Below are 19,011 nucleotides of genomic sequence, written 5' to 3'. Positions count from 1 at the left end.
GGGTTTCCTTACTGATTTTCTGTCTGGATGATCTATACGATGATGAAAGTGAAGTATTGAAGTCCCTTACCTACTATTATCGTATTACTATCTATTTCTACATTTAGGTCTGTTAATATTTGCTTTACGTATTTCAGTGCTTGCATGTTGGGTGAATAAATATTTGTAAATATTTGTCCTCATATTGGATAGCTCCGATTTCTTTGTCCTATCATGCCACCATTTCCCCACACATCTCCCTCACTGTTGAAACCATATTTTTGACACTCAATCATGCATTGCCTTGAGACCTTTTTCACAGGTTGTCAAACAAGGGAATGGAAGGCTATCACAAACTGCCAACTGTGAGAAAAGGCAAACTACTGCTAACTCACTTCTCATGTGTGGATGCCTTCTTGTCCCCAAAAGATTCTAAGTTACTTCAAAGAACCATGTAATCATTGTCTGTGAGAATAAGGACCTCATCTGCCATCCATGAAAACCTGCCTCTCCTCTCCCTCACTGGCTATACCCAAACATCCCTGAAGTCTTATCACTCTGTTCCTTCAATATTGCTCAAATTGGTCATTTCATTCATACTGCCCCTGCTATTGCTTTAGTCCAGGCCTTCACTTCAGTTATCTCTTAAGTTTTTGCCCCCCTCATTCCAACCCACCTTTTTTACTCTGCCACCACAGAGCCAAGCATGTCCCTCCTCTCCTTTGAAACCATTTGTTTCTTCATTGTCTGTAAGATAAGAGCCAATCTCCTTATAACCAGTAACCAGTGGTTATAGTAACCACTCCTTATAACAGTGTAACCAGTTCTTTTTCTTCCAGAAATTCCTTGCCATTTCTTTCCAGGTATTCTATGATCCCACAAAAAAAAACCACCCACCATTATCTGAACACCTCTTCTGGATACCTCAAGATTTTCATCTCCCCATGCTTTGGCACATACTGTATATTCTGCCTCTTCTTCTCCTTCCTGCCACCTGAACTCCATATTTCAGTGCCCACCTCAAAAATCACCTTCCTTGAATACAGACTTCTATGAATGTTATTTATTTATAGCATACACCACGACATAAAATAAGATATAATGTCACATACAAAGAAACACACTATATAGCAAGTTGAAATAGATTCTAAAACTTAGCAAATGATAGAAAAGTAAGATAAAGATAGGAGTGATATTAGGCCATGAAGTGCTTCTCAAACAATTGTACACATTTTCTAGAGCTTCATAGTATTCATGTAAGTCTCTGAGGCTCCTTAAGTGTTTACATGTCTTACTCCTCCTCTAGACGGAGTTGTTAATGACAAACTCATCTTAATCATTTCTCTGCCACTAGTGTCCAAATAATGTCTAGCATTTGCTAAAGACTTAATAAACGGTTACTGGATAAATGAGTAAATGAATGTTTCAATGGATATCATCGTCCTCTTTATACCCCTCTCCCAGTACTGAATAACTTACATGTAATGTATGAAGTGATGGACAGAAATTCAGAGAGAAATATCCAAATACTTGGAAATGTATTCATATTCTTTGGGGAAAACAGATTAATCTTTGGGAATACATTAAATATCAAGAAAGAAAACTTGGAAATAAAACAAATGGACAAAGGAGCCAGTGAAAGAGAATAAAGAGAGTGTTGGATGGAAAGGAATAGTAAGGAGGAGGTAGGGAAAACAGGGAGAGTAGTGAGTCAATGTTATGAACATTCAAGAGACACAAGTTCTTCTTGATATGATCTGTTTTCTATTCCCTATGCCCTTCATATAAGTGCTAAATAAAAATATTCATGTCAGAAGTTGGGCAGAAAAACTTTAAAGCTCCAAGTCAGGAGCACAGCAGGGTAAAGAACTTTCTTGTCTTCAGATTTAGTTTGGCCTCCAGGCAAACACTTCTTCATACTATTTGATATATTTATGTTTCTGTCGGCTTTAATCCATTTCTGGCCACCTGTTCCTCCAGACTCAAGAGCTCTCAGAAACAACTTTTTTTAAATCTACATTTACCCACCCTGATTGTTCACTCTTTGGAGAATACACATTCCTTCCAGATCCCATTTGATTTCTGCATCTGCCTAGGCCTTTCTGACTTACTCATATCCCAGGATGTCACCTGTGAGTCTGTCTATACAGTCCTAGGTAGCCTCACCTTGCTCTACTAATGTGCTCTTCTAATTCCCTGGACAGTTACATGGCTCAGAAACTCTCCCCTCTTTCCCCATTTCCAGCCCTGATCTCTTTGGCTCTGACAGAGTCAGAGATTAAAATGCTCTTTGTTTCTTAAACCAAAGCAACATAGGCTTCCTTTTGAGAAAATTCAAAAACTTAGTTTTTCTTTTTTCTTTTTTTTTTCCCCAGTGAGGCTTAACTTAAAATCACAAAAATTCTCAAAAGACTGACAGCTGGTGACAAAAGACAGTGATTACATTGAAATACTCTTTTTAAAATCTCTACTATGTTTTGTGAGAAATCTCATCCAAATGTTTCTGATTTTGAAACTGCTCACTTGTAATTGCTATTTAAGTCCAGGAAGCATTTTAACTATCATCTGTAACATTTTAAAAGATTCTTTCTCCTTTGAAATCACTTTTTCAAAGCTGGTATCACATATATTCTTACTCTATAAACCTAAGAATTAGGAGGTTGCTAATTCAAACATATTTCCCATGTAGGTTGGCCACAAATAATATTGCTTATTTAATTTGCAAAGTCCTTCCCTTCTATGTATTCTCTTTGGGATAACCCCCTTCTAGCCATCTAACTTTCAAGGCAGGGAGGGTGGGGGGGAGGGACCCATAAAAGTCACAATATAAAAATACTAAAAATGGGAAAATGGGAACTTCCGGAATGAAGTAAAATCTGAACAGACTGCCTTTTTCCTAAGCAAGTCAACAAAGGGTAGAAGATGGAAGTAGAAAATATCTTATGATCTGGGTGATTTCCTCAGTGACTTTTTGGGAGCCTTAGGACTTTCCAGAAATTAAAGAAGTAAATTGTAAAAAGCCTGACTGTGCAACTTCAAGAAGTATAAAACCTTATAAAGAATATTTTTTAATTGGAATTCATCTTGCCAATGTAATTTGTGGTTCTTTTGCATACAAAGAGCTCCTTGGGAGGACAATTTTGTGGCCCTGAACTAAAACAACACAGATTGATACCCCCTAAAATGGTCACCAGGAAAGATTTTAAGAAATCCTGAAATTCAGGGTGCCTTGGTGGCTCACTTCGTTAAGCATCCAACTCTTGATTTCAGCTCAAGTCATGATCTCACAGTTCATGAGATTGAGTCCCATGTCGGACTCTGCACTAACAGTGTAGAGCTTGCTTGGGATTCCCTCTCTCTCTGTCTCTGTCTCTGTCTCTCTCTGTCTCTGTCTCTCTGTCTCTCTCTCTGTCTCTCTCTCTCTCTCTCTCTCTCTCTCTCTCAAACAAATAAATAAAGACATAAACATTGAAATTCAAGTCCTGGGGATGGAGTTAAAGATTTTTAAATGCTAGAATAGTAAAATTGTAGAGATAGAAGAGATTTGAGAAACTATTTGGTAAGTGAGGAAAATGAGCCCTCAAGTGTATCTGATTTGCTGAGTGTGCACAAGCAAAAGGCAACATGCTTCAAATAATAGGAAAATGATGTGCAAAGGTTAGCACTAAAGGGGATTGTGTGTAATCCTATTTCTATGGGAGGCAATGGTCTCATCCACAAACACCTCAAGCTTCAGTCCAGGCTTCCCCATGGTACACTCCTGGCTTCCTCTCCCTAAGTACAGAGAAGTAGATGACAGTGAAGGTGGTAATACGAAAAAACTTGAAAATTCGCAGCTAGTGATAACTTGGGGGAAATGAAGAGATGTAAGGTACAAAAGCCAAAACTCATGATAATTATGAGAATAGAAAATTGACTAATTTTAGAAAAATTATTAGTGAAAATTGTATAACCACTTTATAAACTTTCTTTCAAGTATGTAATTTAAAATGTGTCTTAATCTATTTTTGTCATTTTTTAATTCAAGTTTGTCATTTTTAAAGATTCATATGTTAATTTGATCTACAGCAGCACTAAGGAACACTTCTTTAGAAAAGCACATTATACAATGGAAAAGAATACATAGCAAAAACTTCTGTTTTATTCCTTGTGGGGCGGCAGAGTTTCTAGATTATGGGCACCAGAACCCAGTCTCCTCTATGTCAAAATACCTCTCTGTCAAAATGGCTACCAAGTGGCCCCATACCCAATTGTGATTCAAGGTGCTTTTCATGAGCACAGCAGGCTTGAGTTTGAGCTAGGCAGAGTGCTTGCACTGGTAATACTTAGTGCCTCTAGGTACCAGAGTTTGCTGTTGATAAAGAAGATAATAAAAGAGGGGAAAACCCAAATGACTTCAAATAAGCCTAAACTTCAAAAGTTTCAAAACTCAGAGGCTGGTAATTTGAGTTAAGGATCTTTTGTGGGCTGAACTTGACTTAATGCCCCACCTCTGTCTTTATCAGTAATGTATTCAAAAAAAGAGAAATAGAAATGATCTTTTGGATATCAAGTAAAGGAAAAAACTAGGTCCATTTGGCCTAAAGAAGGGAACTGGAGAAGAGTTTTACACACCGTCTTCAAGGATATATCATGGTATCATATAACAAGGATATAACAGGCATCCATGGTATCATGAGGGGTGGTAGACTTGACCTAGCAGGAATTCAGTAATAGTGTGCATTATCTTCATTAGTGGCAGGAAGAAATTGGCTTAAATTTCAAAAAATAAGCACAGTCTCGTGATAGTTACTGAAAAACACCTATATAGGAAGATCCTTCTCTGAATACTTTTAGAGTGGAAGGCAAGAGAATAATGTTTTTCTATGGCATGTCCTATCTGAACACATCAAAGTTAATCTCACATAAAATCACCTTTGTGATATCTCTGGGATTATTTGAAAGAAAAATTATTGTATTTGCCTCTGTGTTCCCAAATTCCTAATATATTTTATAGAAGGAAGACAGAGAAACTTGTTCTGGCTATAAGCGTCTTTTGCTGAGCCTGCAAGCAGCGTAGGATGGTGGAGGTGGGATGAGAAGCCCTTGAGAGATGAAAATGCTCAGAATTGGGGCCATCCCAAACCCAAGGGAAAACATGCCTACCGAGTCAAAGCAGATATCATGGACTCCACTTCCACGAGAGCCCAAATTGATCCATCAGAGGGATAAGAACTTCTAGGAACACCAATTCTAAAAGAAAGATGGTAACTATTGACTCTAACTGTCCTATTCCATGATATCTGAGCCTAAGTTTATAGAACTCCCACCATCTCTCCACCCCAAGAAGATCATTCTTCCTTGCAAAATCCCAAGTCAAGACAGAAAATGTGGGACTTTTTGATTGATTCTTTATTATATTAGGCAAAACATATTTTCCAAACTTTTCCTCTTTCCCTGAAGCAACCAGGCTTTCTAAAACTTGGGAATAATAATGACATCTGATGAAAATTTTCAGCTATCAATTCTCCAGAAGACCTGGAAAAACCTGTTAATCAAACAAAGCTAAGCTTGTTAAACTTACGGAAATAAGGGAAGATATTACCTTGACTATCTCAAAATAGAAAACTGAAAGAAGTTATCTATGGAGTTTTAGGGCTCAGGCTGGATGACTTTAAGGTAAGGGTCCCAAGGCAGGAAACCGGTTGAGGCTGGGCAGAATTTATGACAAAAATAACTTGATTTGATGGGTACAGTAGGGCATAGAAGTTATAAAGTTTTTTTTTTTTTCAACGTTTATTTATTTTTGGGACAGAGAGAGACAGAGCATGAACGGGGGAGGGGCAGAGAGAGAGGGAGACACAGAATCGGAAACAGGCTCCAGGCTCTGAGCCATCATCAGCCCAGAGCCCGACGCGGGGCTCGAACTCCCGGACCGCGAGATCGTGACCTGGCTGAAGTCGGACGCTTAACCGACTGCGCCACCCAGGCGCCCCTAGTAGGGCATAGAAGTTAAAGCAAGTCCTGAAGTAAGCTGTTTGGCTGGCATTATGGGTTGGGTTTTCTGTGAAGCAGACTTTGGCGCATAGTTTAATATTCAGGATGGTTACTAGGGAGTATCCTTAAAATCAACACCTGTGCAGTAAAGGGAGAAGAAGCCAGATTGGCTAGGGGGAGAAGTCAAGTTTGTGATCTCTAGTCTCCGTCAATCCCCATAGGAAGCTCTATGTGCTTAAAATGATGCATCAGAAATGTCCCCCATTGGGCCACATCACTGGTCATGGGCTACCTCTGGAAGGAAGTAATGGGCAAGGCAGCTTTCTGCAGCTGAGGCAAACTCTGAAGGGAATGACAGATAAAGGCTTTCTGCCAACAGCATTCCTCGGCAGCCAGAGCAGAGGGATCTGGACAGGGTGGTCCACAGTCTCCTCATCCATGACCAGGTATTCCCTGAACAAGCAGCCTCGGTTATTGCTTGGTCTGGGCACTGTTTAGCATAGGAATAGGAAAATGTGTCTGGTCCCATTATTTAACACAGGAACAAGGAATTAGGACACTGTCCATTTTCAAAAACAAGTTCAGCTTCTTTCCTCCTGATAGGAAATGTATCTCAATGTCTGAGAAGGAGATTACTTACGTTTGGGCCAGATATATCTCCTATCAGTTGGGTTCTCTATGCCACCTATCCTCTCCCACCTTTCTCCATATATGTATCCCACGTATTTATTATTCCCTTATCCTACGCATATCCCACTACCTCTCATCACCAATAACATCTCTACATAAAAACTTCAAGTTTTCCTAGTTTAATTACTCGATTGATTAATCAATTAATTTTGATATATTTAGGCTTGTAGATCTCTATATAATAGCCCATCTTCCTTTCATCATCAAATGTCTTCACTTAAAGTTCTTTCTATTCTAACTTGGCTGTTGTACTGAAACTACCCTTGGGAAGTCTCCAGTTATCTCCCTTGATATTTACATGATTTACCTCTATTTGCAACCTTTCTCTTAAAACTCACTCTTCTTGTCTTGTATTCTGGAGGTTTCTCTTCTGCCTCCAGAGCAATTATTTATTTGTCATGTTCATTGTCTTTCCTTCCTCTCCATTTCTCTCAAAAATGAAGAGGTTTCCCTTTTCTATCTTTTCCACTCTACCTATACTTTCCTAGTTGTTGATGTCACTCATAGAAACAGCACCTTCATATGAATAATACATCCATGTCTTTTTTCAATATCCAATTACCAGCTAGAAATTTAAAAGTGATTTACTTGTCAATACTTCAAGCTCATTGTTTCTACAAGTAGGCTCAACATATACCCCTTCAAGGCTACATCTCTCCTATTTCCTATCTATGTCCCTATGTATATTCCTATGTTATACAGAATGTATTTCTGTATTGATCAGCATGCCATCAGAGTTATATAACCATACCAGTTATTCCAATAGAAAGGATTTAATGCAAGAAATAAGTTAAACAGGCATTGGGAAATTTCAAAGAGAAGGCAAAAGGCAATTCTCAGGTAACACAAAAATAGTAACTGTAGGAAGCATCTACCACTCATAGTGCTGGTGGGACAGAGGGAAGAGGTTAGGGTTGTTATGACCTAGAATCTTGGATCTGGGGAGAGAGCTCTGCAAGGCCGGTACTGATGCCTTAGGAGCTCAGAAGAGGTGCCTCATAATGCCAGATTCAAACTCCTGTGGAGGGGCTGCTGGGAGGCTGGTGCAGAGGCAGCTCTATTATAGTCTGGTTCTAGGAGTATGGGAACAAACTGGAAATTAGAACCAACTGCAGCTGCCAAGGTGAAGAACCATTGTGACGATGACCTGACAGGAAACAGCAAGCCAAACAGGAAGAGTGTATCCCTTCTCCCTGCTGCAGACTTCATAGGGAGCAGCTGGAAAAATAGAAATGTGCTCTGCAGAGTCCCCAGCCCCAGCATCCCAGGGCAGGGAACAGAGGGTGAGTTTAGAGCTCAAAGGTGATAGTTTAACAACCAGCACTGATGTTATATCCTTGTAAATCAGGGATCAGTAAACCAGGGCTTGTGGGCTGGAGGTTTTAGTAATAAAGTTTTATTGGAACACGGCCTTGCTCATTCATTTATGTATTGGCTATGCTTTCATGCTGCAGTGGCAGAGTTGAATGGTTGCCATGAAGACACTGTGGTTCACAAAGCCTACAACATGTCTCTAGCCCTTTACAGAAAAAGTTTGCCAACCCCTGCTCTGAACTTCCAAAGCTGAACAACTCCACTATTTTGACAACTGCACTCCCTTCACCCTCAACAGAGAGTTACCTGCCAAGTTACACCTCTATAAAACTACCATTCCTTCTTGCCTGTTTCCTCAGCCATAACCTCTCCTCTTGGTCATCTCCTTTCACCTGTCTTCAGTCTACTTACATACTGCTACCAAATTAATCTTTGGAAAACACATTGCGGGAATATTTCTGCTCTGCTGGAATACCTTCAATGCTTCCCACATTTGTTTAAAAAAAAAAGAAAAAGAAAAAATTAAACCCATTACCCATGTTTGGGCAGATATATTTCCTAACTATTTCCCACTACTGTCATGCAAACTCAGATCCCTGACTTGTCTCTAGCAAACCCTACTCTTTACCATCTTTGCGATTTTGCACTGATGCTTCTAGTTTGAGAGAACCCAAAAAAATAACACCTCTACTCCCCACCTGCCTTGAAAACCAGTTGAGAAATAGACTCTCAGTTGCAGTCAGAAAAACTGGAGATCAAAATGTTAAACATTATTATGAAAGCTGGAGTGGAGTGTGTGGTTAATTTACATAATAGAAAAGTTGTACTGATACTCTCTACTACACTACCTCTAAATCATACCCCAGTTAGACCTTAAGAAAGCTCACCCAAGGGAAAAACTTGGATCTGCTAAAGAAAAACCTGTCTAGGATCTCTGCCTCATACTGAGCCAGGTTGGGGAGAAAATAATATAACTTAGCAACCAGTTTTTGGAATTTTGTAATAAATCAGTTCTGTCAAATGGAGCAACGTGGACTAACAGATGTCTCTTACCATCAGAAGGGGTGGAATAAGAAATAAGATGGGTAAAAGACATGGATGTTAGTTAAAGACCCTCCTATAAAAAAAAAAAAAAAAGATTGAGGAAGGGGGAGTTCCCCACATCATTTTCTTTATTTTTTTTCTCTTAGTCTTTGAGATTCACCATGAATTATAACAACCAAGGGAGTGACAATCCTCTGAAAGAGAGGAGATCATCCATTCATCAAGGCAATCTTGTTTCCACCTTCATGGAAAAGGTGCTTCCTCAATACCACCTACTGTTCCTATGTTATCCTCCTGTGACTATTAGTGAGAAGCATAAAAATGCTCCCAACAGACAGTACATTCATTAGATCAACTCCAAATCTACACTGAATCCAAGGCTGAGAATTTTCTCCCTCTTCTATTTCCCATCCCAAATTATACCCAACTACGCTGCCCAATATAGCTCACCAGAGGTTAGACAATATGATTAAAATGGCAACACTAACATATTCCACTAATAAATTTACAGCAACCTAAAGGTGCCTGAAATTTGCATATAAACTCTCTCCCATTGTGAAATTCCCAGAAGAAATTGAAGTCCAAAGATTAAATTCTCTTGCAAATTAGAGTCCAAATAATTTAACGTGTGAAAAGATTAACATCCTTAATTCTTTCTCAAGTCCTTATTTTACTTAGGCTCAGCAAAAGGACTTAGGCTCAGATATCTGGTAGAGTCTGGGTTTTTTGAACCACTGCTGCCTCAGTTTTTAATCACTAAAATTAGCATACTTCTTGTGTTCCCTAACATTTAAAGAGCCAAAGACACACATAGATTATCACAGCAGCAGCACTACACTCACGAAATTTAAAATAAGACAAAACCCGGCCCCTAGAAAGCTCATCTCAGGTGAAACTGTCTTCTGAATACAACTTTAGTCTAGATCCACATTAATGTGTCCAAAGATCATGGCAGCAAATCAGTGGTACTGGAGAAATTCTCAGTTTTAGATTTTCCACGATGCCAGTCAGCTGACGTCAGTTATCTAAAATTCGTAACTATAAATTTAAACCCAATTGGGAGATATTTCTCATAAGAGGTTAATTTCTCCCAAGAGGTTAATCTCCTATCTGAGGGGAAAATCTAAGAGCATCCAAGAGCTTTTCTCAGAGAGAGGTGTTGAAGACATCGTAGCCTTCTTAGAAAGTGTAGAAATTTACAGTGGTTACTGTACCTGTCACAAGATCTTACTTCCTTTTCCCCTTCAAGTCTTTTGTTTCTGGGGCTGTGGTGCCATACCTAGCATGGTATCTATTTAGACCATCGTTTCCACACCCATTTCTGAGCAAGAATGTTCAGTCCTATGATATAATGGCTGCTACCCCTATCTCTTGAAGTAGAATTGCTTGAGCCTATGAAACCCATTTCCTAGAAAAGATATTACCCTACTCTCTACATTTGGTTTTGACTACCAGAGTCTTAGCCTCAGTAGACCTCTAAACTGAAGCTCCTATGAATGTTTCAGAATATTTTCTTTCTATGAATCTAGTGAAAGGTTATTTCTCTGCCTCATATCCTCAAAGACTATTGTCTTCGCTCAGCTTTTGGATGTTCCAGGCTTTGAGTAGAATTTCATTCTCCATTTTTTTTTTTTTTTTTTTTGTAATTCAATCCTGGGGTATGTCTAGAGGAGTTCATTTTTCTTTTCTGTAAATTCTTTCTGAAAGTCTCAGTTGAGATCCTAACAATTAAATCTAATGCCTAAATGGATCATTTCCTTATTTATCGCAAGTGTAAAGCTACCATGATTTTTGGACCTGAATACCACCAGTTAACAGATATTTTGGTTGTTTTCAACTTTCACCTATTATGAATAAATGCTGCTATGAACACTTTCATACCGGTTTTTGTGAAGGCATGTATTTTCATTTCTTTGGGGGAAGATTCCTACTACTGGAAGGTGGATCATACAGTAAGGGTATGCTTAACTTTATACAAAATTGACAAACTTTTTTAAAGTGGTTTTACCAGTTTGCACTCCCACTAGCCATGAATAAGAGTTCCAGTTGTTCCATATCTATCTCCATACTTTAATTTTAGCCATATCAAGGTGTGGGTAGCATTATCATATTTTTAATTTGCATTAGCCTGGTAAATGTGTTGCTGAACATCTTTTCAATCATTCTTATTATATGTATTCCTTACATCCAAACCAGTGGCCGGCCCAGAGCCTGAAGGTTAGTAGTTAGGTAAGTGGATTACACAGGTGGGAGTTGGGGTACCAAACTATAGATTCTGATAAGGTTAGGGCTCCGAAAGTTTAATGACTGACAGGAACCACTTCCCTTACTCAGAATGCTCAGAGACCAAGGTTAGTGCTGGCAAGTTACTTCTTGCTGAAGTGAAGATGAAGTAATTGCATAACTCTCAAGTTTTAGCAAAGATGGTGAGCAGCAGAGATGCCAATAAACTGAAAGGATTTACCGGGGGATGAAAGGGATAGGGTCTGAGTCCCAGAAATTGGGGATCTAGCCCTCATCTTCACTGATCCTTTCATTCAAAACCAATTTTTGGCCAGAGCTTCTCGTGTGTGGTTAGAACTTGGATGAGGAAGGAGGTTACACCAGTGTCTCTTGTGTCAGGGACACAGTGGGGTGTTGGGAGAACACTGGCCCTGCAGGGCAGACAGGGGGCTTGGAGATGGCGACTAGTCTTGAAGAGGAAGAGGACTGAAAAGGAAACTGGAATTGACCCATCTTTCTTCATAGAGGCTTTCCTCCGTTTGCTGCCCACGCATCTTCCTTCTTTAACCTCTTCAGTCTTGTCTTGGTGGGTGACAGCAAACAGGAGCTAAGAGGGGAGAATGAATGTTTAGGGAAAGGAAAATGGGTATGGAAAGTTGAGTTAGGTGAGATAAAGCAAGTGGAAAATGAGATAAGCAATGTGTCAGAAATAAAATGTACAGTTTCTAGTCTGCTTCTGATACCCACTGAGAATGTGACCATGAGAAATCATTTTACTTCTTTGGACCATCTATGAAGTTGGACTGTGGATCCTTGGAAATTCTATCATTAGACTATGGAGATTCTGTGGTTGTTCTGCTGAGCTTTATAAATGCTTTTCCTTTGTGATCAGGTTTGAAATCTCAGACCTTGCTTTCACTCATATAAAACTGGTTTTTCTAGACATTTGGAAATGCAGGCAGTTGGATTTCTGTAACATTTGCATGAAATCCAGAATTTAACATAAAGTAATTGTTTCTTTAAGGTAAGAGAGTGGGATTAGGCAGGGAAGAGAGGGATAGAGAAGCACTTTGATTATTTTAAGTCACTCCTTGGGTCCTCACATACCGATAGGATTTATTCTCAAAGCACTGTTTGAGAAATGTTAGACCGGATCCAAGCTTCAACTGGAAGGCTGACAATGGTTCCCAAATTTCTCATGTTCACTCACTTGGGCTTCTTTATATTACAAGAGGAGTGTTTCCCAGAAATAGCCATCTTTCTTGACTGTTGCTAGGAAATAAATTCAAACCCCACAGCATTTAGTAGATACTATGGAATGGAGGCAAATAGAGGATCCCAATCCTGGTTTCCATTAGAGGGGAAACTCTGACCCAAAATAATTTCATTAAGTCTAGCCCATTTCCCACAATAATAAAGTGAACAGCCATTAAAAGCTAATTTCAATTTCTTTTAGGAACTCTGGAAGGCCCTGCCCAATAAAGCAAGAAAAAAATTTTATTTTACAGTGATTTGGACCCAATGACATAAAGGATAGGGTGGGCTCTTGCTCACGTGGGACAATTGAGTCCTTTCTTAACATGGATTCAGACTGTAGTTTGTTCTTCAGGGATGTGCTTACTATAATGGACCAACTAGCCAAAAAAAAACAAACAAAAAATAAACAATGGTTCTCAGCTCCTTTTGGTGGGTGTAATGGAAAGGAAACTAGAATTGACAAAGTTGAGTTTACCATTGGCTAAAGGACTAAAGGCCATACTGGCCTGGCCCCTCTCCATCCCAGCACTTACACTCTTAAGAGTAGTGAGCATCAGCCATCCATTGGGTTGAAGTCTAAAACTAGTTACAACCACAGGACTCAGAGTTGGAACATGGCCCGCTGTATAAAGAGAGTCTAAAGGAAGTGATCTCTGGTGCTTTGACAAGGAAGGGTATGGAGTTTCCAAAAGAGAATGTAGAGGAAGAATGGGGAGCCCTAAGTATAGAGACCCGTGTTGGGAGTGGAAAGAAAGGTTCATAGGGGATTCCCACCCCAAAAAACCCTGGTGGTTAAGGGGACTTGAGTCAGCTAAGTAAGTCTATGAAAGATATCCTAGTCCTAATCCCTGGAACCAGTGAATTACCTGATATGGCAAAAAGGACTTTGTAGATGGGATTAGTTAAGGATCTTGAGATGGAGAATTATCCCATATTATCTACGTGGGACCTAAATGCAATCACAAGTGTTCTTATAGGATAGGCAGAGGGAGATACACAACAGAAATGGCAAGGTCGGTGTGACTACAGAAGCAGAGATTGGAGTGATGACAAGCCAAAAAGTGCTGGCAGCCACGAGAAGCTTTGGAAAAGAAAAGGAAAAAAAAAAATTATCCCCTTGAGTCTCCAAAAGAACTAGTCCTGCCAACAGGTTGACTTTAGGCTGGTGAAACTGATTTTAGACGTCTGGCCTTCAGAACCATGAGAGAATAAATTTGTGTTGTTTTAAGTCGCTGAGTTTGTGGTACTTGGTTACAGCAGCCCTAGGAAACCTATACAAGGACAACGTGAATTAGAGCTATTTTATCAGGTGCTTTGAAAGGGACAATGTGGGGAGGGGATGGAAGAGTTGTATTGGTGGCTGGTGGAAGACTATATTTAGGAGAAGAAAAGGAGGGAGGAGCTGCTTTAGGAGCTGCCTGCAGGCATGTAAGGGGCACTGAGAATGGGGAAAAGCATTTTTGTTAATGAAGTTTTGCTGTGCTTTGAGAATGACACTCTCAAATTTGAGAGAATTTTGGTATATTCTCAAAAGACTGGGAAGAGCTATATTTTCAGTTAAAATTTATTTGTGGTGAAGTGTCATTTCTTTCAGAGTAACCGCGAGTTGGCCCAGAGGTATCTTGCTTTTATACCAGGGTTTCAGGGGAGCTTGCCTGATGTTTTAGATACAAGAAAAGGAGTATTTGGTGGCATTTTGAATTCAAGTTGAATTCAGCTTGAATTCAAGGAGAACGTTTCATCATGACTTCCAAATTATTGGAATACTGATGGAAGAGTGCCATGTCCATGAGACAAGCTGCAGGCATTTTGAACTATCACCATTAAGCCAGAAGAAAAGAGTAGAGAGAGACCATACAAAGGAGAAGTCACATGTAGAATTCAGTATTTTTGTCAAAGAACCATACTGAGATGCCATTATACTGTTCATTAACATGAAGACTAAAAACTCTGTGAAACCAGAGATTCATTTTTAATCCTGCCTCAATGGACGCCCTTTCTTTTTTTTCTCTTTTTTTAATTTTTTTATTTTGTAATTTACATCCAAGTTAGCACTAATGAAATAATGATTTCAGGAGTAGATTCCAGTGATTCATCCCCTATGTACAAAACCCTATGTACAAAAATCCTATGTACTCAGGGGTGCCTGGGTGGCTCAGTTGGTTAAGCGTCCAACTTTGCTCAGGTCATGATCTCACAGTTCGTGGGTTCAAGCCACACGTCCGGCTCTGTGCTGACAGCTCAGAGCCTGGAGCCTGCTTCAGATTCTGTGTGTGCGCACACGTGTGTGTGTGTGTGTGTGTGTGTGTGTGTGTGTGTGTCTGCCCCTCCCCAGCTTGCTCTGTCTCTCAAAAAATAAATAAAAAACAAATTAAAAAAAAACCCAGTACACATCCCAACAAGTGTCTTCCTTAATGCCCCTTATCCATTTAGCCCCTCCCCCCCACAACCCCTCCAGCAACCCTCAGTTCTCTATATTTAAGAGGCTCTTAGGTTTTGATCCCCTCCCTGTTTTTATATTACTTTTGCTTCCCTTCCCTTATGTTCATTTGTTTTGTATCTTAAATTCCATACATGAGTGAAGTCACATGATACTTGTCTTTCTCTGACCGACTTATTTTGCTTAGCCTAATACCTTCTAGTTCCAGTCATGTTGTTGCAAATGGCAAGATTTCATTCTTTTTGATTGCTGAGTAATACTCCATTGTATATATTCAGTGGATGCCTTTTCTTAAGGAGAGGGGTCAGTGGTGGATGCCCATAGTTTAGTTGGAGGCTTTTGTCTGACTCTACCTGCAGAGATCAGATTCCCAGTGAACCTGCCTAACCATCTCTATTAGCTTGTTGAAAATGGAAAAATTCATAAGCACTATGCTATGAAAACTAAGGGAGAAGTTATGATTTTTTAGTGATGGTCAGAGCATGTCACTGAAATGACACAAGAATGGGTAGACTTGGAAGACCAAGAAAATAAGAATTTACAAGGGTTGGTATTAGGGATTAATTCTATATTTGATGACAGGCTGTCTCGCTGCCTTAGATGGGTTATATGGCAAGGTGGAGAATAGCTAAGATTCATATTTTGAATTCATAAACACTAATCAACAAGATAGAAAATAAAATGGTATAGAGTGAAAGACATCCAAGGGGTAGCTTGCCTTCATGTAGGAGGGAGTTGGTGAATTCACCATCTTCATTTTACTGGAACACAGACCCTGGAGGAAGTTAAATGTTGAGACTGATGCATTCACTCTCCTGGAAACTTTCAAATTCCCCAGTTCCTCACTGCCATAAAACCAAGTCGACTAACAACTAGCCTGAGCACAACCTATCCCCCATGGCACCTTAGGAAATCTTACTCACCCAGTACAGAAGAAAAGCAAAATGGAATGTGTTGAAAGTAGGAAGAGGACTTGGATCACACCCAGAAAAAGTGGTCCCCTCTTGTTAATTTAATAAAGAAAAACATGTGACAAGGTGGAGAATTTTCCTCAGAATTCAAACTGATATTCCTAAACAAGGAGGCCAGATCCTAGGAAAACTGTGTGTCCTTAGGCACTGGCCACAGACAGGGGATACAGCAGGAGGTGCAAGCCCTATTTGGGTGTGGTTCAGTCAGTCTCCACAGAATAGGTGATAACTTAAAGGTTAAAGGAAGAGAGCAATGAGTGGATTGTTTCCAAAAGGTTAGATGGGATCAATGAACAAATAAGGAAGGATGAAGCATCTGGGACTAGTGTCAGTGGAAAACCACCGTTTCCCCTAGGCGTGGAGGGGCAAAGAAGTGTCTGAGTTAGAATTCTCCCAGAAGCAGAGGCTGAGATAAGAATTCCAGAGGAAGCAGTTTATGTGACAAGTAAAGGAAACACAAATAGGGATGTAAGGATGTAAGACAGGGAAGGAATTGATGCCAATAAAGATCAACCAGCAATCACTGCGGGTAATTGGAACTTAACACAATGGGTAAATTCTGCCAGCCAGGGTAAAACACAGGCCATTGGGGGAGTCACCCCAGTGCAAGGGAGCCACCATGGACCCAAGCTGAGTTTGGAGGAATGACCCACTTTGGAATGGTAGAACCCAAAAAGGTAAGAAGGGCATCCATGAAGTGGGAAAACCCAGTTCAAGGAGTCAGAACCCAAACTGGCTGATTCTAGGCTTGTGCAACCTGGAACGAGGAGTCAGAGTCCAGGCAGAGGGAGGAAGCTACTATGTTGGGCAGGGGGCACAGCCGAAATGGGAGATTAGTTTCATGCTGTGAGACTGAACAAATAAGTAAAATACTAAAAGATGATAAGAGTCAGGTTTCTCAGTGTACTCAGAGGGCCAAAAATTAGAAAAGAATAAATCTGGAATAAATGCTATACTGTTATATTGGAATTAAAGGCACAGGTATGAACCCATGTGTTTCAACATATATAGATTGTTAAATAAATATAGATATAAATGGGTATATGTATGTGCAGATGTATATATACATACACTTCTTTCTATATATTATATGTATTGTATGTACAGTTACATCTATGTTTAAAATATATATTATAAAATACAGAGAACAACTGATGGTCACCAGAGGGGAGTGCGGGGAGAGGGGAGGCAAAATGGGTGAAGGAGAATAGGAAATATAGGCTTCCAGCAATGGAATGAATAAGTCATGGGAATAAAAGGCACAGCATAAGGAGTACAGTCAATGATCTTGTAATTGCGATGTTTGGATACAGATTGTAGCTACACTTGTAGTGAACATAGCATGATGTATAAACTTGTTGAATCACTATGTTGTACACCTGAAACTAACGTAACATTGTCAACTATACTCAAATAATAAATGTAAATATATACGCATACACATTTACATTTATATTTGCGTCTGTATCATGGTTCTGTCCACTGAAGGGCCTGGGAACAGTGAAATCCCAATAGTCATGAGCATTTACTAATGCCTAGATCTTGGCTTCGAATAACCATTGCCTACTCAAAGAAACAAGGGCTCTTTGGAGACACAGCTGATGCTAGCCCTGGGATGGGAAAACACTAGCTGGGCCCGGAGTATCTTGTCCTGCCCCAAAGCACAAAAGTGCTAAGAATGATGAGGATGTGGTAGAAAGACACAAAAGGCGTTTAAAGAGGCTTTTTCTGGACAAGAATGGGACGGTTTAAGCATCAAAATAAAATGATGGTAACAAATGTTTACCCATTGAATACAACAAGAAACCATACAGATAAAAAAAAAATGAATGAATAAATAGAAAATTTGACAAGAAAAGGAAGATTTATAAGCTTTCAAAGCACCTCCCCATAAACTACTTACTAACTATAAAGAGGAAAAGAGTATCTTACAGTGGAGACACTTGACAGGCACCACCTTAATTAAGGGATCAAAATGAACATTATCAGTAATGTAAGAAATCAAGATTGTAAGCCACCTGACCGGATGCAGTTAAAAGAAACACAGTAACTCTTTCGGGTTATTTTTTGCCAAAGGTCGATAATCCGATTTTAATTATCAAGAAACATCGGGGGCACCTGGGTGGCTCAGTCGGTTGGGTATCTAACTTTGGCTCAGGTCATGATCTCACAACTCGTGGGTTTGAGCCCTGCATAGGACTCTATGCTGACAGCACAGAGCCTGGAGCCTGCTTGGGATTCTGTGTCTCCCTTTTTCTCTCTGCCCCTCCCCCGTCACGCGCCCACCCTCCCTCCCTCTCTCTCCCTCCCTCTCTATCTCTCAAAACTAAATAAACATTAAAAAAATTTTTAATTAAAAAGAAACGTCAGACTGACCCAAAGCAAGGGGCATTCTATAAAATAACTGCTTGTAATATTCAAAAGAGCCAGGGCCGTGAAAGTCTAGACTGAGAAACTGCCTAGACTGAAAGACACTGCAAAGACGTGACAACCAAATACAAACGGGGATTGTGAACATAATCTTTTGCTATAAAATACATTAGGAGGACCCCTGGACAAACCCGAATACAGCTCGAGGGTGAGATGGCCGCCAAGTATCAGTGTTAATTTTCCGATGTTGATGGTTGCATTGTGGTTCTGGATAAAAGAGTGTTGTTCTTTGTAGAAAATACTTATGTCCAGAGGTGATAGGGCATCAGGCTAGAAACTTAATGAGGAAAAGAAGACTTCTTCTGCTGTACTTCCAACTTTTTTATGTAAGTTTGTGGTTGTTCCAATATTTACAAAAAAAAAAAAAAAAAAAATGATGAGCGACTGTTCCGAGCCGTGTAACCACCTTCAAGGATAAGGTCAAATTTGCAAGTGCTAGCTACACCTAAGGGAACCGTTTCCTTCCCCCAAGAAAACACTGAGTATTTTCAGTTGCTGAATATCAAATGTTTATTCCTTAATTTCCTACTACTGCTAAACTCTATTTCATGAGTAGCTCCTCTTAAAACAAGTCTTTATTTCATAGAAATTGTATCATTTGATAATCCACTTTGAAATGTCCAGTGCTGAGGATGAGGATGCTTTAGAGCACAGTATGGAAACCAGGCCAGGTGGACCCCCATGAAG

The sequence above is a fragment of the Lynx canadensis genome, chromosome C1 (assembly GCF_007474595.2).
Source record: "Lynx canadensis isolate LIC74 chromosome C1, mLynCan4.pri.v2, whole genome shotgun sequence".
Lineage (NCBI taxonomy): Eukaryota > Metazoa > Chordata > Mammalia > Carnivora > Felidae > Lynx > Lynx canadensis.
Note: the sequence above shows the minus strand (reverse complement) of the source record.